This window comes from Lepisma saccharinum, chromosome 5, assembly GCF_977018435.1.
Source record: "Lepisma saccharinum chromosome 5, izLepSacc3.1, whole genome shotgun sequence".
Lineage (NCBI taxonomy): Eukaryota > Metazoa > Arthropoda > Insecta > Zygentoma > Lepismatidae > Lepisma > Lepisma saccharinum.
This window is the reverse complement of record NC_139233.1, coordinates 20,802,551-20,818,459: the sequence shown is the minus strand read 5'-3', so window position 1 is coordinate 20,818,459 and position 15,909 is coordinate 20,802,551.

Sequence of the window (15,909 nt, the reverse complement as noted above, 5' to 3'; positions counted from 1 at the left end):
GCACGAGCCTTGAGCTTCGCTGGGGGATGCTTCTATGGTTTAACATGGTGGCAATGAAACAGCTGGGGGATGCTTTTCGAATATTTTGCTAGTTGAGAATCCCCCCCTCACTTCGACCACTGATTATGTTCTTCTGTCTCCCATAACATACATGACTTTTTCTTGCTGGAAAATTTTTCACCATAGGAATTTCATTGATATCATGTGTAGAATTAATTCTCAAGACAATGTATCGCCATTTTTACATATCACATTGTATGATCGAAAGAGAGTTCTTCAATGCCAATATCTTTACCCTCTCAATCCTTTTTTCCATATCCAGTATTTCCTCACTCTCATTCTCAGAAAGTTTTCTTTTTATTACTTGTACAGCCATAAACAAAAGTATTTGTGTGATGTAGCTAAAATCATATTTGCAAATGCCCAATTACAAGATCAGTATTAGTGGTAGATCAACTTCCTACTTTGAGAATGAGAATACATTTCACATAAAAATATATTAAATCTTCAATGTTGCCGTTTGGTGTGAAATCTTTCTTTAGAACAATCAAAATGTTTGTTACTGACTATATGCTGCCACAGCGTTCACTAGGACAATATCATTATTTTCATGTAAAGATATATACAATATATACAATGTAATAGTCTTGTGTGAATCTACAGCAATGTGTTCCTCAAGGTTCTTTTATTTTTAATGTATGTAAAGTCACTGGCAATAAAAGTGGGACATCTAGATCCTGAAATACTTGCTTCCCTGCAAGGCTTTGTGTGTGTTGACTATCTCTACGGACGGCAATAAGTGGATTTTAATAGCAAATTTTCAATGTCAGCTTCTACCAACGCTGTAGAGTTAGGCAACACATATTATGCCTTCCAGGGAAGCATGCGAGTATTTCAGGATCTAGGTGCCCCACTTTTATTGCTGGTGACTGTACATCCCAACCACTGAAAGTTGATTTATATTTATTTATTGTGTCTTGTTTATCATCGCGAAGTTAAGGCTTTGTAGCCTTTTCTACCACTTAACCATCCAAGGTGTAGATACATATTTTTTATTTCAAGATTCCTGTATACATTAAAAGTAATATTATGGTACAAGAAGGGTGGGATGGATATAAGCTAATGCTTAACTCCCATGTTGGTCACGCACAGTTTCTTGTTCCGGGTGTGGGATTTGAACGTCATTATTTATCAATGATTGTTTTGCCAACGCCCTCCCTCTGTCTAGCTGGGTTTCTAACATTCCTCTTTTACTCCATTATTTTGTTTTCAGTGTTAGTAAGATATTCGAGCCGCTAGGGATGGTTCATTGAAGCCCCTTGCTATCAGAGTCCATGCACGGCTATAGACGTACCTTGTTTTTACTGAAAATCCGATATGCCGTTCCATGCCCGATTAATGAAGAGTACCTTTTTATAATTTTATAGAATTTCAATGTTTATAGTTTTATAAAATCTCAATTGTTGAAAGAAAAGATCTAATCATAATAATTGAAGATTTGGCATTTTAGACCATTAATTTGGCCATATTTTAAAATCCCGGTCTCTGAGACCGTGCACGACCAGTGATGTAACTTTTCTCGTGCAACCCACGAAGGGTTAAGAATGCTTGCAGAACAAAATTACTGCAATAAGCAGCACTTGTCACTTCGATACGAACTTTCAGGAATAAACGAGATCTTACATACCCGAATGAAACAAGCTGCACATGTTGCTTGTTGCTGTAGTCTGTAGTCTGTTGGTCGAGCATACAAACTGAAGAGGGAACTGGTGTGTGTGGTTAGCTGCAGTGTGGCATGTTACTTCATTGTGAAATCCCGTTCACTTGTCATTTTGGTCTGAAAGCTTTTCAATATTTTAAATGGGTGTATTTTATTTTTCACACCTCAATTATATGTCATATTGCTGGGCTGAGGAAGGTGGCGAGTTTTATGTGGGGAAAATGTAAAATTAGGTTCCAATATAATCAGTTCCTGTATTGGTTTTCAGAGAGGTAAATAGTATGGAAATAAACACGTACAGTCACACAATTTATCAGTTTTTATTCATTTTGATCTGTCTTCTCTAAAGTGAAAAAAATATGTATGTAAATGAATCCTATGTAAAGTAGGTGTAGTGCTAAATGTGCACACATCCTTTTCTATATAACTTTTTTTTTACTTCTATTTAGTATTTAAAGGTTTTTGATTGATGTGATATTTATTTTGAAAAGTTTACGGTTACGATGGTTGTTAAGAGAGTCTGTGCTCTGTGTCCCTTTTTTAAGACCTCAATAATTGGTTGATCCAAAATTGGGATACATCCATAACATCTTCAAAAAACATAGCATAAAGTTCATGATTTTTGTTATGTGGTATAATCCACAATTTGAATTTGGACACATCGGTAAATTTCCATATCATAAAATAGAAAAGCATGTCATTTTGATAAGACTGCTGAGAGTTTGAAACCTCCTTTCCCCATTACCTGTTAATAATTTCAACATTCATACTTTTCTGGTTGCATTCCTGATTATTTATTTATGACTTTGTCATTGTATATAATTATAGAACTTGCAGACTGCTTCTACTAAAATTTTCATTTGGTACATTGTATATTTTGCATTCAAAAAATTAAATATGGTATTTATAAATATAAAATAAGCAAAAAAGGTGGTAGTTGCAGTGGCAGAATTTTACTTAAATTATTGTGTACATATTTTGCTGTTTGTACAGTTCAAGTGTAGAGTTTTATTTGAAACGTGTCTTTCAGTCGGTGGTCCTTTTTTTCAAAAATGAAAATTTGTTGGTGTAAATGTTTTTATTCCTCTCTGTGTGTTATTGTTTTCAGGTAAGAATAAGTATCTTCTTATATTCAACATTTGCCCTCGGAACTACTGAAGTTAAATAAGTTTAAACAGGGTTATTTTAGTAGCGATTCTCAGGATTACAGATGATGTAACGTGTTTAGTTGTATCTGTGATTTTTTGCTCCTCCAGATACCTCTTGCAAATTCTTTGTAATAAGTTTGTTGTGTGTATAAAAATAGGATGTTTGGATGAAATGAAGTTGCTCTGGAATAATTCTATGTAGACATTCAGTCAGTACTAATGCTTCACAGTTGGCTTGCAAGATGTACTTACTTTTAATTATAAGCCGCGTGTGGAAGAATTAGTACGTTTTTATTGGTCTTTTACATCGTTGTATTATGCTATGATAATACGTAGAAGTAGAGACTCGAATTGTATGTATATTCAGTTGCAACACCTGTTGTCACCCTTGTTAGAAAAGCATCATGCATGTAGTTAGAATTTCTACATTAGGATACAATGTTGCAAACTCTTGATGCAGACCTGCTTCATGATCAATAAATTATTGTATTATGCATTGTTCATTTTTATCTTTCATTTGCCCCCAATTAACCCTTAAAGGCTGGATCAGGACAATTGGGACAAAACTGTGACTCGATTAATAATCTGCATAGTCATGTTTGTTTTAGGGATGGCAAAAAATATCTGGAATCTGGAAATCCAATATTTAATATCCAAATTCAGAAATTTTACTATCCAGATTTTAGAGGGACTGGATTTTGGTCCCTCTAATTTTTCCATAATTTTTAGGTATATTGTAACAAAGCTGTTAATGTACTTATTCTAAATTTTGTCTTCCTCATTTTATGATCATTTATCCCTGAAGGTATAGTGGTAACATTGTTGTCTTGTGATTCAAGAGGTTCCGGGTTTAATATGAATTTCTCTATGACTAAGAGCAAAAATGCTGATAAAGTTTTTTCTAAACCCACTCTATGCTCATTAAGCTAATCGGGAATGGAACTACAATTTAATGTGGTATCTGCAACAGTGAAATATTACAGCCGTGAGGAATGAAACCTTTAATTATAAGGTGACATCTTTAGTCAGTATGCTTTCAGAGAGACCCTAAGATACATTTAAACTATTTACTACATTGTATCTAAAGATATCTGTTTGTCACTTACGCGGAGATAGATAATTCATTCTAATGAATTTATGTTTAATTTTTCCACGCACTTTTTGTTCACAATCGATTTTGTACACATGCACATGCCTTACAAGCCACCAGGCATCTGGTTGCAAGCAAAATGTGCGCAGAAAAATGAAACATGAACTCATTAGAATGAATTAGTTACTACATGTTCATCTTAACTGTTAGAAAGCAGAAAAAACAAGATAAAATGCAGAGCACATAAAAATTAAACTTTAAAACTTCAGATGTTTTGCTCACATTAGCGAGGATAAAATGTAGTTATAAACACATGTGGAAGAACAGATAAGTCCTGCTTAGCACATGGTGTTAGAGGCTTTTTGTGCGAGTAGTTAATATTTGTTAAAAAATGCCATCCTTGAAAACTCATTCTACAAGAACATATAATGAAATTGAAAATTGGTAGGGGAAGCTTTTCACTGTAAAAGCCATGTAATGATCATCCAAGATGATGTGCGACAATATTCAGTCAGCTCTTCATTCATCGTGTTCTGAGATATTCAATGTTGTTATCCATTATGTTCTTACTAATTTGCTACTACAGTAAAAATACATAAATATATATAGTTTGTACATACCTGACAAAACCTTCCTCCCAATTTCAATTGATGACAGAAGTACAGCACTAAGTCATGCTGAGTTGACAATGATACATCACAGCTTTCAAATCCTGTTAAAAAATATTGAACTTTCAGAGGCTTAAGATTATTGTTTTGTTACATTGTTGTGTGATATTTTATTAATTCTACTTATAGTATATTGTTTTAATTCACTTCAACCATACCATTTTATAATTACATATTACATAAAGTTGCTTACAATCAAAAAGAATGAAAGCTAGCATTAAGCAACTTGCAGCATAATAATAAGTGCGAGGTGATATCACTTTGCCAAACGATGCCAAAATTCTTACCAATTTTCTCGAATACAGATTCCAATATTCGAACACTGTATCAATTAAAAGTTTTACAGAAAGGCTATGAAAAATTCTATTGAAACTATACTATGTTAACCTACCCGAGTTTTACTGAAAAATTTTCATAGATTTACATATCGGATAATGATTATATTAGCCCATCATTCCCTTATCACTTAGATGCACATTTCTTAAAACAAAAATTCAATAAATTTCCCGTTTAAGATGTTTGCAGTGCAATGTGACAACTTTATTCCTCAAAACTATAGATTACACTATAGTGAAAGGATGATAGGAATCCACACATATGCGTGGCTTAGCAATGGTTCCCATTTAGCCAAATGGTTATTACTCTCACCTTTGGTGCAAGAGGTCCTGGGTTCAATTACCCAATGAAAAATCCACTCTGGCAGGCCTTGGCCCTTAGAGAGCTCTTGAGCATGGAATTTAGTTTAACAATGGAGTTCCCAGTAAAGGGTTAGAAGATAGTGACCAATACATACATTAACTAACAAAAAGTAACTCCGGATACGGGAAATGATAAAAATAAGCATCAAAGATAAAAAAGTTAGTACTATACCCTCTTATGAAGATCCAATGAATACTGAAGGTAGTAGACCTTCTAAAAATATTATTTTTTTTCCGGTCCATACTAGAACCAAGATATCTATACTGTCAGAAAATACGCAAACTACAGATATCTCCGTGGCTTAACGTTTAACATTCACAGTTAAAATATGGTGGCAGATCAGATCAGTAGTTTACATTTAAGACAAAGTGACAGTTTCGCACCAGGTATGCATTTATTTCAATATCGTCGGAATGGGCACTGCTACTGCAAATAAAGCAAAACATACTAGTGGATTAGTGATTATAAAGATAGAAATGATCTGTAAAAAATATGATTAATTATTTATAGACTCCCATGTATTCCTTATGGACAAACAATTTTAACTTGAAGTTATGGCTAACCAAATTGTACTTTCGACTTTTCCTAAACCACCGGAAGTTTGATGTTCTCAAGAGAACAAGTAAAACAATACTCCCGTAAGCGTAATGCTAAGTTTTCTCCCCCTTCTACAATCATCCAGCTCTCCCTTGGGAAAGGTCGGTGGGGGAGGAGCAGTTGTGGGTTCTCCTGACTGGCTGGCCGTGGAAACTGTCCCTCGTGGCCTTAATGGAATGTTATACAGGGTGACAAAGGGAAGTGTACTCATTTTTGAATTAACGGTATACAGTTAATGTGACACCAAACTTTATTCCTGGGGTTTGAATAGGTGTGAGAAGTAATGCCATTTGTGTTATGTAGAAAAAATCACATCTGGAAGGTGATGTCCATCTTCCATAGTGCAGTTTCCTAAATATCTCGTGAGTGATCTGCTGCACCTCCCTACAAATAGCTGTCCTCAATTTGTCTAATGAACAGGGGTTGTCAACATAAACTCGTTTCTTTAAATACCCCCACAGAAAGAAGTTGCACATACTCAGGTCGGGAGATCTGGGAGGCCAAGGCACATCTCCAAACTTGGAAATCAAATGACCAGGAAACAATCCCCGTAGGATGTTCATGGAATATCTGGTGGTGTGGGCTGTAGCCCCATCTTGTAACCACACAATAAATAAATAAATAAATGGAAATAGATCACACACATTATACAACAAAATAATACAGTTTGGTGTACAATTAACTGTGTAAGGTTCATTCAAAAATGAGTACACTTTCCTGTGTCACCCTGTACAACCTACACTACACTCGCAACCTTTCAATAACAGAAGATAAATAGCTCTCTCAATTTCTAGCATCAAAATCCTAATGTTCTACTACATTACAAGCAATTTTTTTAATTGAAAAATCCAATATATTTAATATTTTGACATTAATTACTTGTTCAATCATTTGACAAACTGAAGTGAATTTTTTATTTTGTATGCACGAGAAAAATATTCAGAATCAGTTACACAAATTCAGAGAAAGAAGACGAACATTATTTAAGACTACAAATACTCTATTCACTGCAGGATTCAATGGGATTAGAGGCATTATATTGTATTTGCAAATGTTTTATTATTGTCGGAATTACTTTTCTAATTGAGCTTCTACGATGTCATATTGGTAACGTCATCAGCAGGCCAATTTAAGATTTTTTAGGGGGGGGGGAGGAGATTGAAAATGTGGCAAAAGGAGAATATAAAAAATGCTGTTGGAATATTTAATGTGACCACCAACCCCATGGTAGTATTGCAGTTAGAGCTAAACATACAATTGTAGAGTTACAATGTTATGGTCAAAAGCAACTGAAAAATTTTTAAACTTGCCAATAGACTTCCTCCCGACCTGAGAATCAGTAGCACAGTCATTTACAAAAGCTGTCACAGCTTGGAACTTATTGTTCACATTCAGTGACGTGCACCGAGGAGTAGCTAGTCTAGCAGAAATAGATCAATCAATCTCAAATCTCTAATTATTTTCAAATCACAAGATTTATTTTGTTGAAGCCACAGTTCATATGCAACCCATTTTTTCACGCGCTTCTCATCCCTCGGTGCGTTCAGCGGCCTAGCTCGCTCTTTCTCCGCCTCACAGTTCCAGGTAGAAATGGGTTTTCGAAGGGAAAGGGAAGATTTCTGCCTCTACCTGCTTTCAGGTCCTCCATTCTATCTCCTATAGGACAGATAGGGGATTGGATTCCCTTCGCTTCCTTTGTAAATCCTCTAAAGAACTAAGGGGAAATTTTTCTGCAGTACTTCTGTCCTCTGTATTTACACTACTTTTTACACGTTGTACAATATGTATGTATAATATGGGATGTACTTTTATTATTTATGCAATTGGAACGTCTTGTGTGCAGACAAAAATTTTATGCTTTTTTTAAAAAATATGGAATATATAATGATTAAATAACAAATATTTGCTCACGCTTTCTCTTGCTCTCGTTTTAGTAGTGTTTTATTTAAATATACTAATCTCTTGGCTTCCAATAAAAAAATGGATAAGCTAAACAATCATAAATATGGATGTATTTATTTGGGCAAGTGAATGCATGTTCTAATTCTTGTTGTTGGTTTGGTTTATTTTACTTCGCTTCTCTGTCACATTTGGTTATCGCGAAAATGAGGATGAGTGATGATATAATGAAATTAATGAAGGGACCTCACAAAGAACAATTCAGGCCGGGATTTGTGATGAGCGTGCATTCTTGTTCTTGTGTGTTGCACTCTGCCTGCAGTGAATAATGAGAAAACTAGAAATGAAAAATGTATCCCAGAACTCAAAAAGCCAAATGAATATCATTGAAGAAAGTAGAAAAATGGTTTGTTTAAAGGTGTGTTTTGTTACCCATCGCTTTTTCTAGCTGTATAGATTTAATTGGAATAAGTAGCTAAGAGCTTGGAAAGTTGTGAGGGACAATCATAAACAGAGAATTCTAGGCTCCTGATTTCACAGTGCCCTGCAGATGCATTGGGAGGAAATTATTTGTATTTTCTTCTCTCTTCCATCGCTTTACCTAATTTCTGGCATGACGATGAACATTGATTAAATTAAACGGGTGAAGAGTGAGTGGTTGCAAATAAACACTCATGCAAAGGCCAGGGCTCGAGCCCGGATCCTTCAGTAACGAGATCGTGAGATGGGGAAATTATGGAAATCAAGCAATGCAAAATTTTTGAAAAAACGTTAATCATATATAAAGATGGTATTTCAAAAAATCAATTGAAAATTACTACTCGGGAAAAATGCAGTTTGCTTTACCAATACACACGTATCCGAATGGTTAGCGCCTTCCTCACATGTTTGTTGTCGGCCGACCTCCGTGGGAGGGGGGTGGGGGGGGTGGAAGTGGTCCCGGATCTGTACCCGATGGAGGCATATAGTGGTTCGGATCCCACATTAAACTATAGGTCTAGTCCCGATTAGCCTTTCTGTGTATAAAAACTTAAAACATCAAATCAACATATCAAATCAACCAACCGTGGGGGAGTGGTTACCACAGCATGCTACAACACCAGGAGTTCCTGGTTCGAACCCCTACCTGGACATGGGTGTTCTCTGTGTTTGTCCCTTCATTGATTTTGTCGTATCATCTTCGCGATTAACCAAATGTATAAAAAAGCGAATCAAATCAAATCATTCATTGATTGATTGTTTGATTTGGTTTATTTTACTTCGCTTTCCGCCATATTTGGCTAATCGCGAAGACAATATGATAAAATTGATGAAGGGCAAGGGACACACAAATATCACCCATTGCCAAGCCAAGATTCAAACCCGGCATCTCTGGCTCAGTAGTCAAATCAAATCGTTTTTGATTTTTGAAAGTGGATGGAAGTTATGTGCATAATTTTTTGTAGTCATTCCTAACTTTGCAATTTTTCCTGTATTTGACGTTCTTCTTTTAAGAATACTGGGCCCTAAAATGGGGAGGGGATTATGACCCATTGGGCACGCCACTCATTGCTACCCCAAGTGTCGACGTCACCGCACGTCACTGTTCACATTCAATTCTCAGAAGAATTCGAATAGTACTGAATTCTGCAAATTAACAATCTTTTCAAATTTATTTTAATTTTCTTATACCAGTGTCATAATTATGTTCAGTAAATTAAATTATAATTATTAGCAATGATTCTTTTAATGAAAAACATGTCTCAATGAGTTACCCCCCCCCCCTTCCCCGCCCTGGACATTTTCAAATTACAACTGCAGTCCAAAAAAAGTTGGGGTGTCTAATAGCCTTGCATCAATGGATATAAAACTAACATTATCAAATATTGCAGCAGACTTCTGGAGCTTGGCTCTCTTCACAAGCAACAAATTCATTAATGAAAGGACAAATTCCAAAATTCTTGCAAAATCTGATAACATTGACAATTGTATTTTTGTAGATTTTTCATCGGCTTACTTTAAAAAAAGGTGGGATCCTCCCTTTGCCCTCCCTTGGGTACAGGCCTGGTTGTCACCTTGTAATCAACAGGTCAGGATTAGATACCTGGTGAAGGCACATAGTGGTTCAGGTCCCACTTTATACTGTAGGTCCAGTGTCCCAATATTAGTGATGACATCACGAACAGACAACTGAACAAGATTGATTCCGAACAAGTCTGTCATGCCGTGTTTCACTGTGTGTTAGCATTGAATTTTCCATTGCAAGGGAAATGTTTCAAACTGTGCCAGCAGATATGGAACCAAATTTTGATATGTATCGTACATCACAGTAAAGATGAAATTTCAGAGAATACATTGATATATTATACATACCTTACAGAGGATAAGGTATGGAATAACTGGAATCAGGAAATCAAGCATTTTTTTAAGAAAAAAAGCTGGTCCTTGTTCCAACGCTCACCAGCTGCATCACTGCTGGGAGCCCAGCAGCATCACATGACTATCTACTTGCTGCGGTTCCAAGATAGATCGAATGCCAGCTAGGTGAATCTGCTTTATTTGATTTTTTTACTCCAACATTATTCTCTGTAATGGCCAGTTCACACACTACATTTCGTACCACATCTTGCCTGTGCAGTTCAAAACTGTGCAGACAAAACATTGCAGTTACGGTGCATCCACACAGTGCAGTTTTCCTCTCCGTTTTATCTACTCAGTGTTATTCCGGTCATTTTTTTGCAATTTGTCATGCAAATAATAATAACAACAACAACAACCCGTGGCTTGACAGCCCAATCTCCCAACTGACTGCCAGTCTTCCTCCCACAATCCTACCTAGAGGTGTGGAGATCTTCAACCGGTAATGGGGTGACATGGAGTAAGCACGTTGTATCCCCAGCTGTTACAGGAGATTTCCGAGACCAGGTTACGCTACTCACTCGTAGCTCCCCGTCCTCACGATGGTGGGTTGCCATTGGTCCTATATACAGGCCAAGAACCCAGGTGGACTTGAACCCATGAACCTTAGACTGCACGGCCACGGAGGAGAAAAGAAGATAAATGAAACATCTAATTAAACATCTATACATCCAACGTTCAGGATCAATCAGCCTTAAATGCACCAATTTTATGTTATATTTGTTACTTTTGAGTTGTGTGGTGAGCTTGCAAGATTATTTACAAATGGGTATTGAAGCATTACAATCATTTATTGGAGTCAGTCAGTCAGTTGGCCCGTCAAAAAAACATAAAAATTACCACAATGTTTTATTGTAAATGATGGTCTGTCTCGTCTCGAAATATGTAATATGAACAACATATACAATGTGTCACTGTCAACACTTTCATAGCGTACAAAGAAAAAGCAAGCATAGTATAAATATACCTTACTCAAGGCATAAGGGCAGTGAGATAAACAACTTTTCGTCTGACAGTGTTGCTGTGGCACTGGCAGAGACGATTCTACGCAGATAAATCAGCTTCAGCGAAAAATCATGCGAGGCCAGGCTGGCTCAGTGGTTAGACCAATAGCACAATATGCCAGAGACCCAGGTTAGAGTCCTGGTCGAGCCTGCATTTTTCGCTGAAAATTTCTACGTAGTACATCTCCTGTGTGTGCCTGATCTTCAATTGTCAATGATGTAGAATAACAAATTAAAATTAATCAAGAAAAAACAAAATACCATTTTTCCAACTCCATAAAACAAATATTCTGACAATATTATCGAAGGGAAACTGAGTAACAGGTCCCTTGAAAACTGCGCATGCATCTAGGCTTTTATACATAGTATTTTTACTAAGTCTTCCGCATCTGCATAGTTAAAAAAATTGCACTGTCTTCTGGTCTGCAAAACATAGTTGAAGGCATGTATAATGTGTTGACATATTCTCCAAAAATCTCATCTTAACCTTAATGTACGATGCACATGACAATTTTGTTTCATAACTGATCTCGCAACTGTCCTTGCGATGGGAAATCCAAGGCTATCGCATAGGGAATCACCATGTGACAAGTTTATTTGGAATCAACATGATGTCCCACTAGCATGGTCCATTAGCCTGCATATCTGTGCCAAATATGAACTTAAAACTCGAACTTTTCTTATCCCTACTTCAAGGGCACTTCTGTCTTAATAAGCTTGATAATGCAAGTGCATACTATGAGGAAGAGAATGCTTTAAAAAAAATTCACTCCTTACAATGATGAAATTTAAACTCAAATATCTCACTACATACATTAGGGTCAGTATTTTCGGAATGACTGAAGGTGACCAGACCCCTCTCCGATTTCTTCATATTTGGCATACTCACTAATTGAGGCCTCCTAATCACGAATCTGAAGTTAAAAGTTGTCGGAAACGTCTAGAAATTGCTTTTAACTTCAGATTCGTGATTAGGAGGCCTCAATTAGTAAGTATGCCAAATATGAAGAAAATTGGAGAGGGGTCCGGTGATCTTCAGTCATACCGTATTTTCTCAGCACTAACATTAATATCTCTACAAGGACACGTGCATGAATCAGTATATTTTGCTTTGAGTACAGTTATGGTAACTATAGCATGTTATGGTGGTGGACTGTTTACAGGTAAATTTTCATATAGGTTACTGTTCCCTTTTATCTGAAATCACTAGATACATTCCTATCAATTTATAGTTTCAACATTAACAACCATTTAGAAAGAGCACAACTCACAGCACATGCCAATATTTTCACACAAGTAACAATAAGTTTGAGATACATACCTCTTTTTTCCACCACTTTTCACCATATATGGCATCATCAGAAGGCTGAACAACACTTTGAGCACAAAACACGTAAACACATTAAAAGGTACAGAAGATAAAAACAAGAAAGCACAACGTTAACTCTTCCATGTCTGGATGGCAACTGATCTTCAACCAATATGGCTGCCACTTAGAAAGTGATTTAAGATGGCAGAACTTTCTGGTAGTTTTTTTTTATTTCGAACTAACACATTGCACCCATGGATATCCACAAATTTTTTTTTCCAGGAAAGGGCAAAGATGGTATTTTAACGCAGAGGGGGGCAAGCGATAATATTCATTTTCATGGGGGACTACCCATTCCAGATTACCATGACCGCACTTTCTTGTTTGTTTCCATCTAATGGACTTGCATGTTTGTTGAAATTTTCTTCTGCTTTTTAGGATGGGAAAAAGCTCCCTTACATCCAATTCAATACTTTCTTGGGCTCAAACACTTGACCTTTGTTTTTGTTTTTCTAATTTTCCTAAACCTTTGTACTCTTTGCGTGTCCTACATATTTCTTCCAATAGCTGCAAGTACAAGCGTATATACCTGATTTATGCAGTGTCTTTATTTCTCCCCCCTCAAACAGGTTTTATTTCTTGGTTTGGGAGCCATATTGTTACGTTGCTATAGTTAGCAGCCATTTACTCCTGTAGAATAATAGAGGTAGTCTGACAGTTCACTCTTTACAAAAGTTAGTACTTAGTTGACCTCTCCTGTTTATTTGCCATCTATCATGTTTCTCATATATTTTAAAGCTCTACACCTCCAATAGTTTGACATATTTTTCCTGTTTTTGCTACTTCTGACATCTAAAAGTCAATTTTCCATGTACTGCATTTCATTGCTTTTTCTTCATCTGTGCATCTGAAATTCAGCGAGATGGAAACACTGAGAACCATAAGTAGTTAGTCTGAGCTTTTGACTCCATCTTGGAGTCATCAGGGGTGGTGAATGTGGCATATACCCCCCCCCCCCCGAGACATGTGGGGGTCATAATATGACAGACTTATGTCACATGCTGGCAACATTCTTGTTAAACACAACACAAACACCAGTCCTGATGATGACTGAGATGGGAGTCTAAAGATTGGACAAACTTTTAATGTCTCGTATCGTACTGTTTGTGCGTAACAAGAAAGTTTCCGGCACATCACTTAAGCTGCCCCCTAACCCTTCCCCAGGGTTGATTCTCTCTCTCCAAGAAGTTTCTCTTAACATTTTATCTGAGCTCAAGAACAGTTTCCAACAAAGGAAAAAAACAAGACACGAATTGACCAAAAATTTTGAGCATCGTGAACGAGACTGGAATATGGTATTGCAAACTAGAGTACTGCATCGGACCACTTTCGCTCATTCAAACTCGTTTGAATCTCCCACGCTCGCTCGTAGTGGAATGATTGGCAAAGTCCTATATTCAGAACCTGATGAGCAGCATTGTCAACCTTAAACCCATACATTGAAGGAAACCATTCTACGCAATTACAATTCTAAATTCCGTATATTGTTATGTAAAACTTAAATACAGCCCACATGACTTACAGACTGAAACGTAAACTGGATACACATGCTGACAGACCTGCTAAGCAATTACAAATATCGTTATCACAGAGCAAGAAGTACGTGTACATCATTGTTCACTTACCGAAAAGGATAATCATATTCTGCGAAATAATAAAATGCAGTTATAACATTCAATCGAACATCATTTCAATGTGACAATCGCAGAAACATAAAATGTCAGCCTAGGGAGTTTCAGCCCATAATCATCTATTCCATTTTCATACAAAACTGCATTTTAACATGGAGATGACTATGTTCACTTATTTTTCAATTTCACTTCGTCTTTTACTTCACGATCCATATTTGAGGACTCGCTACTGTAGACAAATTACGGAAATACATGTACTAATAGTTCAAATGTATTTAGTTTGAGCGGAAGAACTATCAATTGTGTGCGACATCTAGCATTGCCCGTGTGAACCATTTGCACCTCGAGCGAAAAACACTCATTGCAGTACTCTATTGCAAACCTTTAATACCTGCTACAAAATGTATTCGTTATTATTTGGTTACCACCTCTATCCTGCATGGAGCGGCTCTCGATTTCACCCACCCAGCCCCTAACAAATGGATATGGAAAAGGAGATATAATTGTGAATGTGTGGGGCCGTAACTCCACATTGCATGTTTTCCCAGCATTATTTTACACATTAGGAAACTTTCTTTGCCCTACAAGCTCAAGGAAAAGAATGAATAAACTGTGTTGACCCACGCGTATATATGGCTGGCTCCCCTTTACATACATTGGTGGGTTTCTTCCTGAAAATACATTTTGCTTCCACATCATATATTTCTGCTACCTTTTTCACATGAAGGCACAGTTAGGGAATGTGCACCCATATTCTCTATCTCTGCTATTTTGGAGGTGATGTGATCAGCACCACACTCCACCTCCAGGTACCCATGGATTTGAGGCTGGGTGAGCCCCAGAGCCACTTTATGCTGGGACAAGGCTGGAAAAATTCTGACAGATCACCTGCCCCAGGAATCTAAAATTTCTTCATACCTATATCGAAAAAAAAATGATCTTCTTGTGCTTGTAAAACTAGTTATAAAACCAAAAAGGGTCAAGTGATTGCATATGATTCCACTTCTACATTGTGGCTGCGTATTTCAAAATGTGATACAGCTTCACAGGAAAAAAATACGGTGTCATGTAGCAACTGGTAACATGTCAAACACGAAATGGTCAATATACACAGATGAATGTAAGAAAATTCTTTTTTATACAATGCAGCCTCGATTTTATATTTTTCAAGGGTCCATGGTGTAAAAACTTGAAATGCATGAAAATGTAGGTTTGAATGTTCATTGCAGGAAAAATGTACAATCACAGAACATAAAATCAAAGTTCCACTGTATATTTGAGAATTTAGTGATCTTGTGGCAGGAATCTGGGAGTTTTCAGCCTCAAAAATCAAGGACTGGTAACATTTGTAATTCTACAATTTGAATAATATGGAAGACCATAACACACTGACACACAGCAGGATTGGAGGAGGCAGTGAGATGTGGAGTGGCAACTGCATCTCGGTAAATGCTGCAAGTCTCCGAAGAAAATCCTGCGATGTGGCGAGGAGAGCCGCCACTAAATAAGCTCAGCTACTGCTGCCTTGCAGTAAGGGGAGGGATCCCCAAAGGCTAAGGGAAGGAAACCCTGACAGAAAACCGAGGGGCAGGAAGGACTCCGAAGGCACGCTAATGCCAACCTACCTAGGGGAGAAAACCCTATACAAATCCTGGTCCTCCAGGTTGGGGGTTGGGCGTGGGGCCGA